Source organism: Cucumis melo, chromosome 8 (genome assembly GCF_025177605.1).
Source record: "Cucumis melo cultivar AY chromosome 8, USDA_Cmelo_AY_1.0, whole genome shotgun sequence".
NCBI lineage: Eukaryota > Viridiplantae > Streptophyta > Magnoliopsida > Cucurbitales > Cucurbitaceae > Cucumis > Cucumis melo.
This window is the reverse complement of record NC_066864.1, coordinates 12,950,685-12,969,555: the sequence shown is the minus strand read 5'-3', so window position 1 is coordinate 12,969,555 and position 18,871 is coordinate 12,950,685. Positions and strand designations below refer to the sequence as shown.

Below are 18,871 nucleotides of genomic sequence, written 5' to 3'. Positions count from 1 at the left end.
AGGAGTTTGATGGAATCAATACAATCAAATAAAAAAAATTAAGAGATTGAGCATTTTATTCTAAACAAGTCACAAATACAACCAAATCAAGTAAAAGATCATATTTCAAGATTGAAATTTCATAGTCCAGGATTCTACGTACCTTGCCTCAACTGGTAATCTGTCACCCCAAACTACTAATGATTCATTAAGTCAACCAAGAAATTCCCCACACGCAACATTTCTGCTCACAAGTGAATCCTACAATACAATTATACCTTAATCAAGAATTATAATAAAAAAAGAAAGATGTATGAGGCCCTGGAGCGAATTCCAATGACCTAAAATCTTGGATCTAGAACTCATCAACAGAGTTAGAATACTAGAAAATAAAATCTTAGGTGTGCATACCAGTTCACTCCCTTCAATATTTTTCTGCAAGAAAAAACTCCTAAGAGAGTAGAATGATATATACATTTCAACAATGAATTCCCAATTTTCTATTTCAGACTAGTATATCTCCACTAAATTACAAGAAAATGGGCTCGGAGGATAGTCCTTTTAAAATGGGCTATTGAAAAGAAAGGAGGGGGGGGGGGGGATCACAACTAAAGAAAAGAAAAATAGGGAAAAAAAGGGGCAATGCGTGTTTTCTTTTCTTTTCTTTTTTTTTTTTTTGCAAGTGTACACCGAATGAAAAGGGATCTGCCAAACTAAAGAACGAGAAGGGATCTACCGAAAAAAAGAACAAAAAACCCTTGTCCCTAGATCTCACGATCTCTGTTCGTTTCTCCACTATCAACGGCCTTTCTCGACGATGACCGTTCAACTGAAAAGCGGAGCGAAAAATCCTTCCCTCTCTCAACGGCCATTCAACCGATGACGATGACGTCTCTCCCGGTAAGTAACGTTCTCTATTTCTTGACTCTCTATTTCATTGTTAAGATAGTGGTTGTGTTGGTGATTTCATTGTTTCTTTAGCTTAATACCCCAATAAAGTGTTGTTTGCAAGTCAAAATCATGTTGTGGATACAAGTTTGGGGCTTAGGCTTTTATAAATAACCTCTTCTGTTCCTTTCCTTTTTTACTCACTAATCTGAAACACAATAATTGGATTGTTTGTCGCTTCTATATGTATATATGTATTAAAATAAAAAATAATCAATAGTTGTTGGCATACCAAATCGAATCTGACAATGAAAGGGAAAAATCTGGGTTTTTTTAAATATCAAGATTAAAGATGCAGAGGAGGCCAAAGAGCAGAAGGGTTCATAGTTTGATCAATTTAACCGAACAACTTTGAATTTTCCATTTTTGTTGGTTTTAACTTGCTGTTTGAAACTGGCATTGGGTTTTTTTTATCTCTCCATTCTACTTTGACTCTAGCACCTGTGAACAAATAGTATAACCTTACAAATAATTGTCAACAGAAAAAAAAAACAAAAAATACAACATGAGATGAAATGATGGTGGGTTCTTTTAAATCATTGATTTTTGGCTAACACTCTTCTCATCTTTTATCCTGAAATAGAAATAATTTTGCAAAGGTTCAAACACAAGACCTAAGACACTCAAAACCGAAATTGAATAAAAATCGCTTCTTGTACCACTTATTTTGATAACATTTTGAACCATCAATTGATTCAATATTATATAATATAAGAAAATCAATTTTGTAGATGAAACGTAGTTGAAATAAGAAGAAGGAAAAGAATTAAAGAACCTGAGATGAAATGGTGAGAACTGGAAGATGTTGTTGGAAGCAAGTATCACAGAAGACAGTACCGACAACAACAGTAGGTCGAAGTTTATTGTTGTCGTAAAGAAGAGGCTTAAAGAAACCATTATTAAAATTAAGGTTAAGAAACAGAAAGAACAGAAGTGTTGTTGGACAGTTCATCTGCCTTGTCTTGCTCTAATGTACCATAATGTTGTGGTTTGCAACAAACATAGACACTCAACAACTTAATGTGTTTCTTAAATTAAAATTTCTCGTATGTATTATTGTTTGGCTTTTGTGCAGAACTGATTTAATGGAAATGTGACAAGAAGTATGTTGTGAAAGTAGAAACCAGTCATCAAGAAGTAATGGCATAGTAAGGCAGCCGCGGATGATGAAGCTTTAAGACAAGAAGTTTCGAATCCATCTACTCCTAAAATTGAGTTAGAAGATGCAGCTGTGAAGAATAGTTTTCCAGGCTCCCGGTTAGAATTGAGGTAACATTCTATGACAATTAGGGCTTGCTTAAGTTCTGTTATTTTAGTTATAGTTAAACATCTATTTTAATTTTTAACAGAAAAAGAGGTTTCGATGATTGTACTTATTCCATTAAATGATTAGTTAAGAAAAGATCATCTTATAGCATTGCTTCATGAACTCTGCAACATATGATATTTGAGATCACAATGTGTTTTTTACTTATCAAAAGAATTTGGTTGCAAATATTGACCTTTCAATTTTATTTATTTTTCCTACTCTTCTACTGTTTTAAGTTTTGGTGATTGTACTTATTCCTTTAAATGATTAGTTAAGAGAAAATCATCTTATCGCATTGCTTCATGAACTCTACAACATATGATATTTAGATCACTGTGTGTTTTTTACTTGTCGAAAGAATTTCGTTGCAAATATTGACCTTTCAATTTTATTTATTTTTCCTACTCTTCTGTTGTTTTAGGCTATGACATTTTCATTTTACTTGAAGGCTTACACGGTAGCATGGTTGCATAATAATTTTCTTAAGGGCTATTTATAAATAGAAGCTTTTGACCCTTGATTAAATTTTCTGATTTTATATCTTCTCTATTTCTTTTGTGCACACTAGATAGGTCACACACTAGATAGGTCCTAATTTGAAACTTCCAATATCTATTTTATGTTTTCCAATATCTTTTGTTGTTGATAGCAATGATAGGGACAGAGTTGTAGAGGCAAGAGATGAGTTGCATAGGATGTTGAATGAGGTATGTTTGTTGATGCTTTTATCTTTTCATTCTACTTGACTTACCTACTAGAAGTATTTTGTGTTCCATCTCATAGAATAGTTTCAATTTACTTGAAGTTCCAAGTCCTGACAATGACTTACCCGAAGTTTAAAATTTTTGTTTTCCTTTTTAGTTTCCTTTCAAATTTTATTTTGCTGTAAATATAGATCCCTTTCACGCATTCAATAACTTTCATTTGGACTTTCGTTTTAATTTTGGAGAATTCCCTTTAATTTTTTAGGCTACACAAGATTTTTACTATCTCTTGTATAATTCATTCTTATGGTGCTACACCATATATTAGCAAAGCTTCCTTGCAAAATAAGGAGGTGAGGATTGTCCGAGATCGAAAAGCATGTATTATTGTTTGTCTTTTGTGTAGAACTGATTTGTGAACTTTTTGTTGCTTGTCGGTTGTGTTTTCTGTAATGAAAGTTGCTTAATGAAAGTTCCCTGCAATTGAATTTTTTGTTGCTTGTCAGTTGTGTTTGCAAAGTTGTACTTTTGCGCCTACCCGATATCAACATTCCTTTGTCTATTGAGCGTAGGCCACAGCAGTAATGGACTGACCGGAAATTTCATGGGATGATATTACATATAAAGGAGCATGTTGCAGCGGTAATTCCACATCTTGTCATATCAGCTTGTATTAAATGTATAAACAGATGGTTGATTTTGAACTTTCCCCTTTATTGTTCTTTCAAGCTCATTTGGTACAGTGCATCGTGCTGAATGGCATGGATCGGTTAGTCTCTTTTATCTTATCTCTAACTTATGGTTCAACATTCATGTTCAGTTTATAGTGTAACAAGTTCCAACAAACAACTTTTAATCTAATAGTTTCATTACCTTGTTTATTTTCTAACGAGAATGGTTAGTTGGAATGCTAGTTTTCTTTTGGAGTTATCAGCTTTTTGAGCTATTGCAGAGCCCTCTACCTAATCGCTTGATATAATAAGTACACATCTGGTACTGCAAAATACTATGTTCACTCATTCATATTCCTCAATAAATGTGTAATCATAGGATAATTATTTGGCTATATATGTTAGATTTCCTTTAGGGAAATATTTTAAAAATCTTTAAATGCTCTATTCTTAGAATCAATATCATGTCTACTTTGGTTTCTAGCTTAGAAAAGCATGTCTACTCAACCCTTAAGCATGGAGCTCAGGTTTGTGATTGCATGTCTCTTGGAAAATTACTGTGCATGCTCTCTTTTCCTCTTCTTGCTTATAGTATATGCATGATCTTTACTATTCTTGCTTTTTAATACATGTCTTCTTCTCTAAATAACATAGAATAACATAGAAACCTTTGAAGGCATATGATTAATAGAAAAAAGATTAAGAGGAGAGAGGAGAGAAAGAAACCTAGAAGAAACTACTTTAGGGCCAAACAATCCTCAAGAAGATCCTACCATAAAAAACAATTTTGAGCAAAACTTAGAACAACCTAGAATGGGGCAATGCAAATGCAAGCTTAGAGAAAAACGTAAGCTTAAAACAAAATGATTTCTTTGACTTTGATTATTGCATTGAGGCTTAAAACTTTAAGCTTGTTATAAACTTTATCTTTGTAAGGCAAAAATATGCAAGGAATAAAATTTTTCTATCTAACATTTCTTGCTTTCCTCTTTCTTTTCCATCCACTCCCAACTTGGAAGGTCCTCCATCGGTAGTCAACCAAAGCTTGGAAGGTTTTCAAGAATCATAGGAAGAGGAAAGAAACCGCTAGTCATTGATCCGGGTTGAATTAGGGAGAGTACGGTCGTGCAACCGACCTTAAACAATGCAAAATTTAACTGCTTCGTTCTAAATTCTGCACATTTTTTAAGCTTTTTGTTTAACCTCTTGAATAAAATTTGATGGAAAATTTTGTTTTCTTTTTGTAGGAATAAAGGAAAATAAAGTATAACAAAACTTGTAACCTTTGCAAGCAAGCTTATATGAAGAACTAGACTACAATGGGAGGTTTTTTGTGTCCCTTCTCTTTCTTTTCCATCCTTAGAACCATGCTTAGAGTGCTTTGAGGACAAAGTAAGCTGTTAAGTGGGGGGTAAGGTTGTAGCCTTGCATGTTCCTGTCCTTTGGGAAATTTTTATTTTGCCAAAAATGCCCAGATTTTAAAAACTTTTAAATTCTCTATTCTTAGAATAAATACCATGTCTACTTTGCTTTCTAGCTTAGAAAAGCATGTCTACCCAACCCTGGAGCATGGTGCTCGGGTTTTTGATTGCATTTCCTTTGGGAAATTACATTGCATGCTCTCTTTTCCTCTTTTTGCTTATAGTATATGCATGATATTTACTCTTCTTGCTTTTTGATGCATGTCTTCTCCTCTAAATAACATAGAATAACATAGAAACCTTTAAAGACATAAGATGAATAGAACAAAAATTAAGAAGAGTGAGAAGAGAAATAAACTTAGAAGAAACTACTTTAGGGCCAAACAATCCTCAAGAAGATTCAATCTTAATTCCCCACTTTGAGCAAAACCTAGAACAATCTAAAATTGGGCGATGCAAATGGAAGCTTAGAGCAAAATGTAAACTTAGAACAAGATGATTTCTTTGACTTTGATTTTTGCATTGAGGCTTCAAACTTGAAATATGTTATCAACTACATCTTTTTAAGGAAAAAATATGAAAGGAATAAAACTTTTTCATCTAAGATTTCTTGCTTTCCATTTTCTTTTCCATCAACTCCTAGCTTGGAAGGTCCTCCATTGGTAGTCAACTAGAGCTTAGGAGATCTTCAAGAATCACACGAATAGGAAAGAAACCCTTGGTCATTGATCTGAGTTGTATTTGAGAGAGTACGGTCGTGCAACCGACCTTAAACAACACTGCTTTCTTTTATATTATGCACATTTTTTAAAGCTTTTATATTATGAAGGATCTTTACTCTTCTTGCTTTTTGATGCATGTCTTCTTCTTTAAATAACATAGAATTATATAGAAACCTTTGAAGCCATATGATTAATAGAAAAAAGATTAAGAAGATAGAGGAGAGAAAGAAACATATAAGAAACTACTTTAGAGCCAAACAATCCTTAAGATGATCCTACCTTAAAACCCCATTTTGTGTAAAATGTAGAACAACCTAGAACAGAGGGATGAAAATGCAATCATAGAGTAAAACGTAAGCTTAGAACAAAATGATTTCTTTGACTTTGATTATTACATTAAGGCCTCAAACTTTAAGCTTGTTATAAACTACATCTTTCAAAGCCAAAAATATGCAAGGAATAAAAGTTTTCTATCTAACATTTCTTGCTTTCCTCTTTCTTTTCCATCCACTTTTAGCTTCGAAGGTCCTCCATCGGTAGTCAACCAAAGCTTGGAAGGTCTTCAAGAATCACAAGTAGAGGAAAGAAACCCTTGGTCATTGATCTGGGTTGTATTAGGGAGAGTACGGTCGTGCAACCAACCTTAAACAATGTAAAATTTTACTACTTTCTTTTGATTAAAACTTCAAAGGAAACCAACTACTAGACGGTTCGATTAGTCTTTGGCCCCTATACCTAAGTCAAACGAATGGTTTGTACGTTAGTATCAATACTGGCCTCCACTAGAGTTTCCTCTGGCTTCACCTCGCTCAGGCATAGTTCACAATCTTTTGGTTCCTAACACGTATGCTCACACTCGAACCCTTTTCAAATGATCAAGGTCGGTAGGTTATGCAACCCACTAGAGGATCCCACCAGTTAGCTTCCTTATGCCTTACGGGTTTACTTGCCCATTAACTTATACACATGTAAGACTCTTTGGTTCGTGATTCAAGACGGGTTAAATGGGGAGCCTATAGGTCGATGCCAGGAGTTGCAAATGTTGAAGCTCGCCAAAAGGCGTGCTACCAACCACGATCAGAACGATGACGTCTCCACAGGCATAACAAAGACCTGGGCGTAAGCCGCCATCTTAAACCACATTAGTCCATACCCAAGTTGATTGACGGACCGACTCGTCATCGTTCCACATCAAACTGAGGCACATTACCGGCCCTTATCCGCTTCCCTCTCGACAATTTCAAGCACTATTTTACTCTTTCCAAAGTCCTTTTCATCTTTCTCTTACGATACTTGTTTACTATCAATCTCTCACCCATATTTAGCCTTGGATAGAATTTACCGCCTGATTGGGACTGCATTCCCAAACAATCCGACTCGTTGACAACAACTCGTGGTGCGATAGGGTTCGAGTGCAACGAGGCTTTCACCATCTCTAGCGCCCCCTTCTAGAGAACTTATGCTCGATCCGCTGCTGAGGATGCATCTCTAAACTACAATTCATACATCAACGATGCCCAATTCTCAAGCTAGGCTCTTCTCTGTTTGCTTGTCGTTACTAAGGGAATCCTTGTAAGTTTCTTTTCCTTCGCTTATTCATATGCTTAAACTCAGCGAGTAGTCCCGCTTGACCTGGGGTTGCATCGAGAGCGCCATCCTTTTGAGGGTGGCATTCGGAGGGTCGTAAAGGAGTCCGTAGAGGCAACGTCAAGGTTGAGATGTATCATTAAGATTGGATCAACCATCATAATGTTGCGACGATGAGCATCGAGGACTCGAATTTAAGCCATCTGCACGACGGTGCGCATGGAAGGCCAGTATGTACCCTCTACCTTCACAACGATCTCGCATAAGAAGAGTTGTATGATGGGAGTAGCGATGCATGCCACCCAGGCAGACGTGCCCTTGTCCAAAAGGCTCCGGGCGTGAATTGCGTTCAAAGACTCAGTGGTTCGTGGGATCCTGCAATTCACACCAAGTATCACATTTCACTACATTTTTCATCGATGCAAGAGCCAAGATATCCGTTGCTGAGAGTCATTATGAGTAATACGACTAGAGTGCTCTGCCCCATGTACGCCGAGCCTGGAATAGGGGCAGGCGAATTCACTTCAAGTTCCTTGGCATGATCTGTGTCAGGGTTTTGTTTAGACGCATCGGAAGGGGAAGAAGGAGGCAAAGAGCATGCTTTCCCCTACCCCTGACGGAGATAATTTGTTTTTAAACGTGTTCGCGAGTCATTTGATGTTTAGGCATCGACAATGATCCTTCTGCATGTTCACCTATGAAAACCTTGTTACGACTTCTCCATCGTCTAAATGATAAGGTTTAGTGGACTTCTCGCAACATCACAGGCAGCGAACTGCCTACGTCACCGCAATTCGAACACTCTACCGAACCATTCAATTTGTAGGAGTGACAGGCGGTGTGTACAAAGGACAGGGACGTAGCCAACGCGAGCTGATGACTCGCGCTTACTAGGAATTCCTCATTGAAGACCAACAATTGCAATGATCTATCCCCATCACGATGAAATTTCAAAGATTATCTGGACCTGTAGGCCAAGGCTATAGACTCGTTGAATACATCTGTGTAGCGCGTGTGTGGCCCAGAACATCTATGCGCATCACAAATCTGTTATTGCCTTAAACTTCCTTAGCCTAAATGGCCATAGTCCCTCTAAGAAGCTGGTCGCGGAGGGGTACTGTTTGACGGGCTGAGGTTCCGTTCGTTAACGAAATTAATCAGACAAATCGTTCCACCAACTAAGAACGATCATGCACCACCACCCATAGAATCAAGAAAGAGCTCTCAGTCTATTAATCCTGACTATGTCTGAACTTGGTAAGTTTTCCCGTGTTGAGTCAAATTATGTCGTAGGCTCCACTTCTAGTGGTGCCCTTCCGTCAATTCCTTTAAATTTTAGCCTTGCGACCATACTCCCCCCGGAACCCAAAGACTTTGATTTTTCATAAGGTGCTAACGGAGTCCTTAAAGCAACATCTGCCAATCCATGGTTAACATCGTTTATGGTTAAGACTAGGACGGTATCTGATCATCTTCGATCCCCCAACTTTCGTTCTTGAATAATGAAAACATACTTGGCAAATGCTTTCGCAATTATCGTCTTTCATAAATCCAAGAATTTCACCTTTTACTATGAAATACAAATGCCCCCGACTGTTCCTGTTAATCATTACTCCGATCCCGAAGGCCAATAAAATAGGATTGAAATCATATGATGTTATCCCATGTTAATGTATACAGAGTGTAGTGTCACATCCCGTGAAACGAAACCGAAATCACCCCCAAATTTACGATGTTATGTGCCCATAACTCCTTTGGGATGGGCACAAAGGAGCCCCAATGTGGCCCCAAGATAGCCCGTGGGTGGCCACACCTGCCCATGACACTGGCGTGTGCCTCTCGAGGACAGCTCACTGGCCCGCTACATGCCACGTCGAATGCCTAAGATAGCCCAGGTGCACATCCCCACATGCACGGCCCCATGACACGCTCAAATGCCCATTGATACGACCATAAGTCCCCAGCACTAGTGCCTAGTACAGCCAATGCGCACGGGCATATGTGCATGGCCAGGTGACCAGCCTTACATGCACGCGGACATGCAAGCCCGCCCACTCAACACCGCCCATGCTCGCCCAGAAAAGGTATGCACGGCATCATGTGTGCGCACCCCTAAAAGGCTACAGATACATGGTACGTGCAGCACAACGCATGCCCACCCCTGAGCAAGCGCGCAGTCCATACACGCGCCCATGCCTACCCAAGGCCCAGATGATCCTAAACGTCTATAGAACTTTGGATGATGGATGGGAAGAATCCAAAGGTCTGCAAACGCCCATTATGGGGCTGGAATGCGTGGAAAAGACCATGATAGCATATGTCGGTGTACGCCTAGCCTAGCACCATCCAGACACATCCAGAAGCTTCCATGACGATTTAGAAGGATGTGATGATGGTCAAAAGTGTCATGGTAGGCCTATAATGTTTTAGAGTCAATTGTAAGAAGCCAAACCGCCTTGGATGTTCTAGTAGCTCCTCAATCGACCTTCTAAGCACCTAGGTCAGTTGTGGAGGTTATAAATAGAAGTAAAGGTTGGGGCTCATTTGTAATCAACCTTGGTACTTGGCATGTCCAAGCCAACCAAGGAAACCTTACCTCATCCTTTGCAAATGGCAATATCCTGGCAAAGGATAACCCAATGTAATGCATTTTAATTTATCATTCTTGGACTAAAGGGAATAATTCCAAGGAAGTGCTAAGCGTAGCTCCCTCATTCGCCTAGACTCTCTCTTGCCCATCAAGCATGTCAAATACTTCCACTGCACATTCATCGTTAGTGCTTGGTGCACTAAACTTCATAAAAGGCTTACATGGCTAATTCAGGTGTATTATTTAGCCAAGTGCCACATGTTCGGTTAGCTTCAGATCAAACCATGTGACAGTAGGCTTGCTTTGAGCACTATAATTTCTTCAATGTAATAGCACCGGAGGCATGACTCAGTTAGTTAAGGCGAGGAGTGCATCGTCGATAGAAAGGACGAGCAGACCGATGCTTACCATAGGCGAACCGATCGACCCAACCCAAGCTCCAACTACGAGCTTTTTAACTGCAACAACTTAAATATACGCTATTAGAGCTGAAATTACCACGACTGTAGGCACCAGATTTTCCCTCCAATTGATCCTCGTTAAGCGATTTAGATCATACTCATTCCAATTACCAGACTCGAAGAGCATGGTATTGTTATTTATTATCACTAACTCCTCGAGTCAAGATTGGGTAATTTGCACGTCTGTTGCCTTCCTTGGATGTGGTAACCTTTTCTCAGGCTCCTTCTCTGATATCGAACCCTATTTCTCCGTCGCCCGTCACTACCATAGTAGGCCACTATCCTACCATCGAAAGTTGATAAGGCAGGAATTTGAATGATGCATTACCGGCACAATGGTTGTGCGATTCGTTGAGTTATCATCAATAATCAAAGCAACAGGCAGAGTCCACATCGATCTTTTATCTAATAAATGCATCCTTTCCACATGTCGGAGTTTGTTGCACGTATTAGATCTAGAATTACTATGATTATCCGAGTAGCACATACCATTAAACAAACAATAACTGATTTCATGAGCCATTTTGCAGTTTCACAGTTTGAATTAGTTCATACATACACATGCATGGCTTAATCTTTGAGACAAGCATTTGACTACTGGTAGGATCAACCAGGTAGGATTCCTACACGACTTTACTGAATGAATGGAATTCCCAAAGTGGAAGCGTATGAACGCCGTGCAAATGGAATTCAATTTGTAAAACCCAAAAAAAAATCAGAGAAAATAAAACTAAAACCTAAGCATGCTTCTACGGAAGAAAAGGGGAAAAGAAACTAAGCTTTGTAGAACCTCCAAGAAATCTTCTCTGAATCTTTCAAGAACACCATGAAGTCTTCCTCGTTATTCTCAAGGAAAGAATCAACAGAAAGTTGTGGACTTCTGTAATTTGGTGAGGGAAAATTTTGAGAGATAATTCTTTTTCTTTTTGGAATAGAGAGATCGTTCAAAAAAGAGAGAGCACGGAGATGAGAATACATAATGATTCTGTATATCTCAACCAACTTAAGAGAGATTGAGGGAAGTTATCAAAATACCTCCCTCACACTCTCTACACGTAAAATAACTTTATTAATTAAATATATATTAATAAAATAAAATAAATATAAATTTAATTCATATTATCTGTCATATAATATAAACTTTATATTATATCATATATAATATAAGCAATGATTTAAATCTCTCATATAATCTATAGTGCTAATATGAATCGAATCCATATTAATTTAACCTATAGTTTATTTATGAATCTTATTCATATTATTATTATTATTTGAATCATATTCAAATATTAACTTCTCTCATAAAAACTTTATATTATAATGTATCAAATACATTACATTAATTGTATCATATACAATTTGTTCCCTTTAATCAATTTGAACAAGTTAAACTAAAATAAATTTGATTCTCATTTATACTTATTGAGCTAACAAGGGGACCTTATGAATCTATAAATTGAAGCTCCAATGATATGAGATCAATTAATTAAACTCTGTAATTAAATTAATCTCCATTCATTAACTATCAGTCATTCCACTAAAGAGTAATGGTTGCACTCTTCTTATTATAAATATATTTATGTGTCCATTAGATATAACCAATCAACAGCGCAATGACCCTTGACAAATTTCTCGGAAGTACAGCCTAGACCAAAAATTTGCCCCTATAGTTACATCTAACTTCTTAAGTACCATTGATTTCTTTAATGAACAATAATTATAGTTCCACTATAACTGAACTCCTTTGGGGCCAAGAAAGGGTGTGGTGCCACATTGTTCAAGTCTTAAAATCAGCCCTTAAAAGAGCAATTTCTCTACTTATTCTATCTATAGAGGAGTGAATTCCTTCTTGTGTAATTGTGTTTCCAATTCCCCAATCAGACGAATCCCTAAAGTAGTAGGCATATTGAGTCGGCGACATAGACCACTCTCAACCATGCAAATCAAAGGATCGTCTTCATAGCCAGGAGTTCACAACTCACTCAAGATTCAAGTCAAGTCGCTTATGGTCATCCTGGTGAAATGTAGCCTCAACTAGTAACGGTGTTAATAAAAGAGACTATTCATTTCACGGTCCGATCTTATACAAACTCTTTGTATAGAATATCCCCGCTTTAATGTCTTAACATGAACGATTAGGATCAAATCATTTGTAGCACTTTAGAATAATTGTAACAACTACAAAGAAAAACGTATTCCTAGTGTCATCAGGATAAGGTATCCAACCTTATCCATCTACTACAGATCATTTAGATTATCACTTAAACATGATCCACTTGTATGTCTCCACATACATGTTTAAGTTATAGAATATAACCTTGGATGTTAGTTTATTGGTTTTGTGGGTTAATGCAACTAAATATCAAATAAAATAACACACTTTATTTTATTAGATAAATAAAATGTTTGTATAATATATACAATTACAAACTACAAGACCACGATATTTAGGGCATCAACACCAACAATCTCCTACTTGTCCTAAAGCTAGTAGGGTGTACAACATAAATGTTAAAATACTATAATAGTACATAAAACAAGAAACTAAGGCATACAATACGCACCCAGTAAATCTCTCACTTGCCCTAGATTAAATGTGGCATGTCATGTAGACCCAAACTCTCTAGGTGACCCTCAAACACCTTAGCCGTGAGGGGCTTTGTAAACGGATTAGCAACATTGTACGCCAAAGCTATCTGCGTGACGATCACATTCCCTCAATGCACTATCTCTCGAATCAAGTGATACTTGCATTCAATATGCTTTCCACGCTTGTGGCTTCTGGTCTCTTAGAATTAGCCACGGCCCCACTATTATCACAGTAAAGAGTAATTGACTTTGACATGTTTGAAACTACTTCCAAATCAATCAAGAATTTCCTAAGCCAAACAGCCTTTTTGGCAGCTTCACAAGCTGCAACATACTCTGCCTCCATGGTGGACTCAACAATACATCCTTGCTTAATACTTCTCCAAACTACAGCTCCTCCGTTAAGAGTGAACACTGAACCTGAAGTAGATTTCCTAGAATCTTATAAGTCTGAAAATCAGAGTCTTTGTATCCTGTAAGAATCAAATCGTTAGAACCATACACAAGCATGTAGTCCCTCGTCCTCCTAAGATACTCGAGGATAGTTTTAACGATAGTCCAGTGAGCTAATCCTAGATTAGATTAATATCTACTAATTATTCCCACTGTATAGCAGATGTCAAATCTAGTACATAACATCGCATACATCAAGCTGCCAACAGCTGATGCATAGGGGATTATGTCTCATTTTTTCAACCTCTTGGGGTGTCTTAGGACACTATTCCTTAGACAAAGAAACTCCATGCCTGAAAGGTAGTAAGCTTCTCTTAGAGTTTGCATTATTGTCAATATACGATGCTTGTGACAAAGCTAGCATTTTGTTCTTACGTTTTCTAAAGATTTGAATACCTAGAACAAATTGTGCCTTTCCCAAACCTTTCATTTGAAAGTGTGCTATCAGCCATTGTTCGATGTCAATTAATAAACCTACATCATTCTATCTACGTACATAACTAAAAAAATTTACGAAATTATTGATGATTCTTTTGTAAACACAAGACTCATCAACAATTTGATCAAATCCATAAGATTTTATTGCGATATCAAATCTTATGCTCCAAGATTGAGAAGCTTGTTTCAATCCATAAATGGAACAATTAAGCTTGCAAACCTTTTGCTCTTGACTTGGAGTTATGAATCCTTCTGGTTGTTGTATATAGATGGTCTCCTCAAGATTGTCATTCAAATAGGTAATCTTAGTGTCCATTTGTCAAATCTCATAGTCATAATATGCAGCAATGGACAAAAGTATTCGAATAGACTTTACCATGGCAACATGAGAGAAAGTCTCCTCATAGTCAACTCCCTCAAGTTGGGTATAACCCTTTGCCACTAGTCTAGCTTTAAAAGTGTGTACCCTACCATATGCACCCCTTTTTCTCTTATAGATCCATTTACAACCTATAGGTTTTACCCCACCAGGTTGATCTACAAGATCCCAGACTGAATTAAAGTACATAGACTCCAATTCAAGATTCATAACTTTGATCCACATCCTCCATTGCCTTCCTAAAAGTCAATGGATCCTTAATGTTGCCATCAGATATGATAGTTAAGGTTTCATTTAAACTCATATAATAAATAGGTAAGTTTGTAACTCTCCCCCTTCGTCGAGGTTTCCTCAACGATTGAGGTTGATGTGTCCCACTAGATGAACCAAAATGAACAACTCTTGTTAATGCACTAGGCTCTTCAACAACTCTTATTGAAGGTTCAGTAGTTTCATTAGAAAGTTCATTTAATACTATCTTACTATACGGTTTGTGCTCCCTTATGCGATCATCTTCTAAAAATGTACTATTTATCGATACAAACACTTTATTATTTTTAGGATCATAGAAGTAACCACCTCTTGTTCCTTTGGGGTAGCCTATAAATAAACATAATTTTGAACGAGGTTCTAATTTTTTAGGATTAGTCTCAAGCACGTGTGCTGGACAACCCCAGATTCTGAAATGACGTAAACTACCTTTACGACCATTCCATAATTTCAAAGGTGTTTCAAAAACACTTTTAGATGGAACACAATTCAAAATATAGACTGCAGTTTGCAGTGCATAACCCTAAAACGAATTAGGTAAGTAAGCATAACTCATCATCGACTAAACCATGTCCAACAAGGTTCAATTTATCCTTTCTAATACACCATTCTGTTGAGGTGTACCTAGTGCTGAAAGTTTGGATACAATTTCACATTCCATCAAATAGTTTTGGAATTTCAAATCCATATACTCTCCACCTCGATCCGATCAAAATGTTTTAATAATTTTACTTAATGCATTTTCAACTTCAGTCTTGTATTCCTTAAACTTTTCAAGGGCTTCAAACTTATGTTGCATTAAATAAACATACCCATATCTTGAATAATAATCAGTAAAAGTGATGAAATATTCAAATCTTCATCTTGCTTTAACATTCATAAGATCACATAGATCTGAATGTACAAGTTTCAGGGGTTCGTTGGCCCTATGAACTTTTCCAATAAAAGGTCTTTTGGTCATCTTACTTTCAAGGCATGACTCACATACAAGTAAAGAATTTTCTTCTAACTCACTTAGAAGTCCATTCTTTACAATCTATCAATCCTATTAAGATTTATGTGCCCTAATCTTAGGTACCAAAGATGAGCATTTTCTCTTGGAGAAATTTTAAGTCTTTTATTTTGAGTCACTGCACTTTTGAACATTTTAGTATTAAGGAAGACTTTAGATGTTAATGATCTTAACACATAAAGATTATTTTCTAACTTTGCAAAACAAAACTCAACACTATTTTTGCAAATAAACACTTTATTTACATTAAAAGTTAACGAGTAAGATTGTTCTAGTAAGCACTTTACAGAAATCAAGTTCCTTTTTAAATCAGGAACAACATATACATTTTCTAATAAAAGAAAAGATTTCTGTAAACAAAGTCGAAGCCCTCCCACTGCAACCGCTAAGACAACTTGCATTGTCATCTCTTCAGTCTTCAACTGCCACCAGGAACTAATCTCTTGAAATGAAGAACAAACATGGTTAGTGGCACCTGAATCCATTATCCAAGCTAAATCATCATTTTCCACTAAACAAGTCTCCAGCACTAGTAAATCATATTTACCTTATTTGGCCTTCTTCTTTTCTGCCAAGTACTTGGGACAGTTTCTCATCCAATGTCCCTCCTAGTTGCAATGGAAACATATTCCCTTTGCAGCCTTGGCTTTCTTGCTCGTTTTAGCAGCAATGGTGTTAGCTTTTTTTCCTTGACCACCCTTTTTCTTCTTCCACTTCTTAGTGCCAAATGAAGAAGACACAGACTTAGGTCCGAAGGTCGAACCACTATAGAACTTTTTTCTTGAAGTAGCAACATTTGCCTCTCCCTTCTATCCCTTGATTTTCATCAGAGACTCAAAAGTTTGTAGCTCGTTGAGAAGGGTGGTAAAGGTATAAGCAATCTTATCCATAACAACATTGCTTCTAAATTGCAAGAAACTCTCTGGCAGAGTTTCCAAAATAAAGCTAACGTGACTAGTTTCATCAATGACAACCCCATTCATTTTTGCCACGTTGAAATGAACCATCATATTGAGAATATGTTCCCACACTGAGGCTTTCCCGTTCATACGGGCATTATAAATGTATTTTAGAGCATCATGTAAGATCTAATAAGAGACCTAACCAAACATCTCCTGCAAGGAGTCCATAATCTCACGAGTAGTAAGCATTGATTCTTGTTTCTTGGCCAATACTTCATATAAGCTTGCCAAGATGTATGCTTAGGCTTTTTCATTTGTCTTGACCCACCGCTCATGTGCTTCTTGAACAGCTTGAGTTGCATTAGCAACTAGGACTGAGGACACTCCTCAACTAGGACAAATCTAAGGTCATGATGATTAGCACAGTGTTGATAGTACTTTTCCAAGATTCATAATTATTGCCATTAAGTTTATCAGTAGTCAGCATATTCAAAGTAGCACTCGTCATTATCAAATTGCTAAAAACATACAATTTATTTATATTAGTTATACTAGCATTTTTCATATAGAAAATCAATAAATTTAGCAAAATTTTAATATATCCTAAGTGATATCTATTTTGCAATGATGCTTTAATAAGGTAGGATTAAAAACTCCGCAGGGTAATTAATTATCCCTTTACTGAATTAAGACACCCTCAACTAAATATTAGACCATAATGATTGTGCGAGGTTGAGCACAGAACATCATGCGCGCTCGATCTGAGCATTGTAACCCATGTGAACATTGCTACCGAAACACCTTCATTGTTATGGGGTGAGCCCTTTCGCCAAATGGGGATCAATTGCAGCACCTCAAGTTTCGAAAGAGTCAAGCATGTTAGGAACACGCCCGCAACGAGGTGCAAGCATTATCCAAGCAAGGCCATACTCCACCTCAGCCGCACATCCTGCTCTCTATCCTCGCCTGACGTAGGGACGTGAAGGGCACCGACTAAACCCTTCCACCAAGAAAAAAAAATCACAAAACATCTCGTATTGCCAAGGACAAGCATACCTAGACTACGCCCACAACGAGGTGCAAGCATTATGCAAGCAAGCCCATCCAAGTATAAAAACTCGACATCCCGCACTCACTCCCTGCCTGACGGGGCCCGATATTCCATCAATTTCGACCAAACCCTTTCACCAAGCAAGAAGCAATCATAATACCTTTTGTATTTCCACGAACAAGCATACCGAGCATAAGCCCACAACGAGGTGCAAGCATTATCCAAGCAAGCCCATCTGAGTACATCAACTCGACATCCCACTTTCACTCCCCGTCCGACATAGGGTCTCGGCATTCTGCCAATTCCAACCAAACCCTTCCACTAAGCAAGAAGCAATTGCAAGATCTCTTGTATCACATCGAACAAGCACGTCAAGAATATGCCCACAACAAGGTGCAAGCATTATCCAAGGAAGCCCATCCAAGTACATCAACTCGACATCCCGCTCTTACTCCCCATCCAACGTAAAAGACCCGACATTCGATCAATTCCAACCAAACCCTTCCACCAAGCAAGAAGCAATCACATGACATCTTGTATCACCACGGACAAACACGCCGATAATACACCCACAAAAAAGTGCAAGTATTATCCAAGAAAGTCCATCCGAGTACATCAACTCGACATCCCGTTCTCACTCCTCACCTGATATAGGGGCCCGACATTCCGTCAGTTCTGACCAAACCCTTCCACCAAGAAAGAAGCAGTTGCAAGACATCTTGTATCACCATGGACAAGCACGTCGAGAATACGCCCACAGCAGAGTGCAAGCATTATCCAAGCAAGCTCATTCGAGTACATTAGCTCCACATCCTGCTCTCACTCCCCGCCCAGTATCTGATCGTCTTCGAGCCCCTAACTTTCATTCTTGAATAATGAAAACATCCTTGGCAAATGCTTTCGAAGTTGTTCGTCTTTCATAAATCTAAGAATTTTACCTCTGACTATGAAATATAAATGCCCCCTACTGTCCCTGTTAATCATTACTCCGATCCCCAAGGCCAACAGAATAGGATTGAAATCATATGATGTAATCCCATGCTAATGTATACAGAGCGTAGGCTTGCTTTGAGCACTCTAATTTCTTCAAAGTAACAGTGTTGGTAGTACGATCCGACCAGTTAAGGTCAGGAGCGCATCGTTGATAGAAGGGACAAGTCAACTGATGCTCAATGTAGATGGATCGATTGATCCAACCCAAGGTCCAACTACGAGCTTTTCAACTACAATAACTTAAATATATGCTATTGGAGCTAGAATTATTACGGCAACTGGCACTAGACTTGCCCTCCAATTAATCCTCGTTAAGGGATTTAGATTGTACTCATTCCAATTACCAGACTTGATGACCCCGGTATTGTTATTTATTGTCACTATCTCTC

General features: G+C 37.8%; 1 long non-coding RNA gene and 1 other non-coding gene across 4 annotated transcripts; one reads left to right on the top strand and one right to left on the bottom strand.

Moving 5' to 3' along the window:
* The first annotated feature begins 630 nt into the window (after positions 1–630).
* On the top strand, positions 631–5,043 carry LOC103495863 (uncharacterized). 3 transcript variants are annotated; one of them, XR_001763450.2, is made up of 6 exons: positions 680–879; positions 2,003–2,196; positions 2,886–2,943; positions 3,513–3,582; positions 3,670–3,709; positions 4,859–5,043. It is a non-coding gene; the product is annotated as an uncharacterized LOC103495863 (long non-coding RNA). The 3 variants fall into 3 exon arrangements; XR_007823330.1 differs by having other exon boundaries at positions 3,513–3,709; XR_001763449.2 differs by lacking the exon at positions 4,859–5,043 and having other exon boundaries at positions 631–879; positions 3,513–3,778.
* A 2,594-nt stretch (positions 5,044–7,637) lies between these two features.
* On the bottom strand, positions 7,638–7,793 carry LOC127150781 (5.8S ribosomal RNA). Its single transcript, XR_007823361.1, has one exon. It is a non-coding gene; the product is annotated as a 5.8S ribosomal RNA (ribosomal RNA).
* Between the last annotated feature and the right edge of the window lie 11,078 nt (positions 7,794–18,871).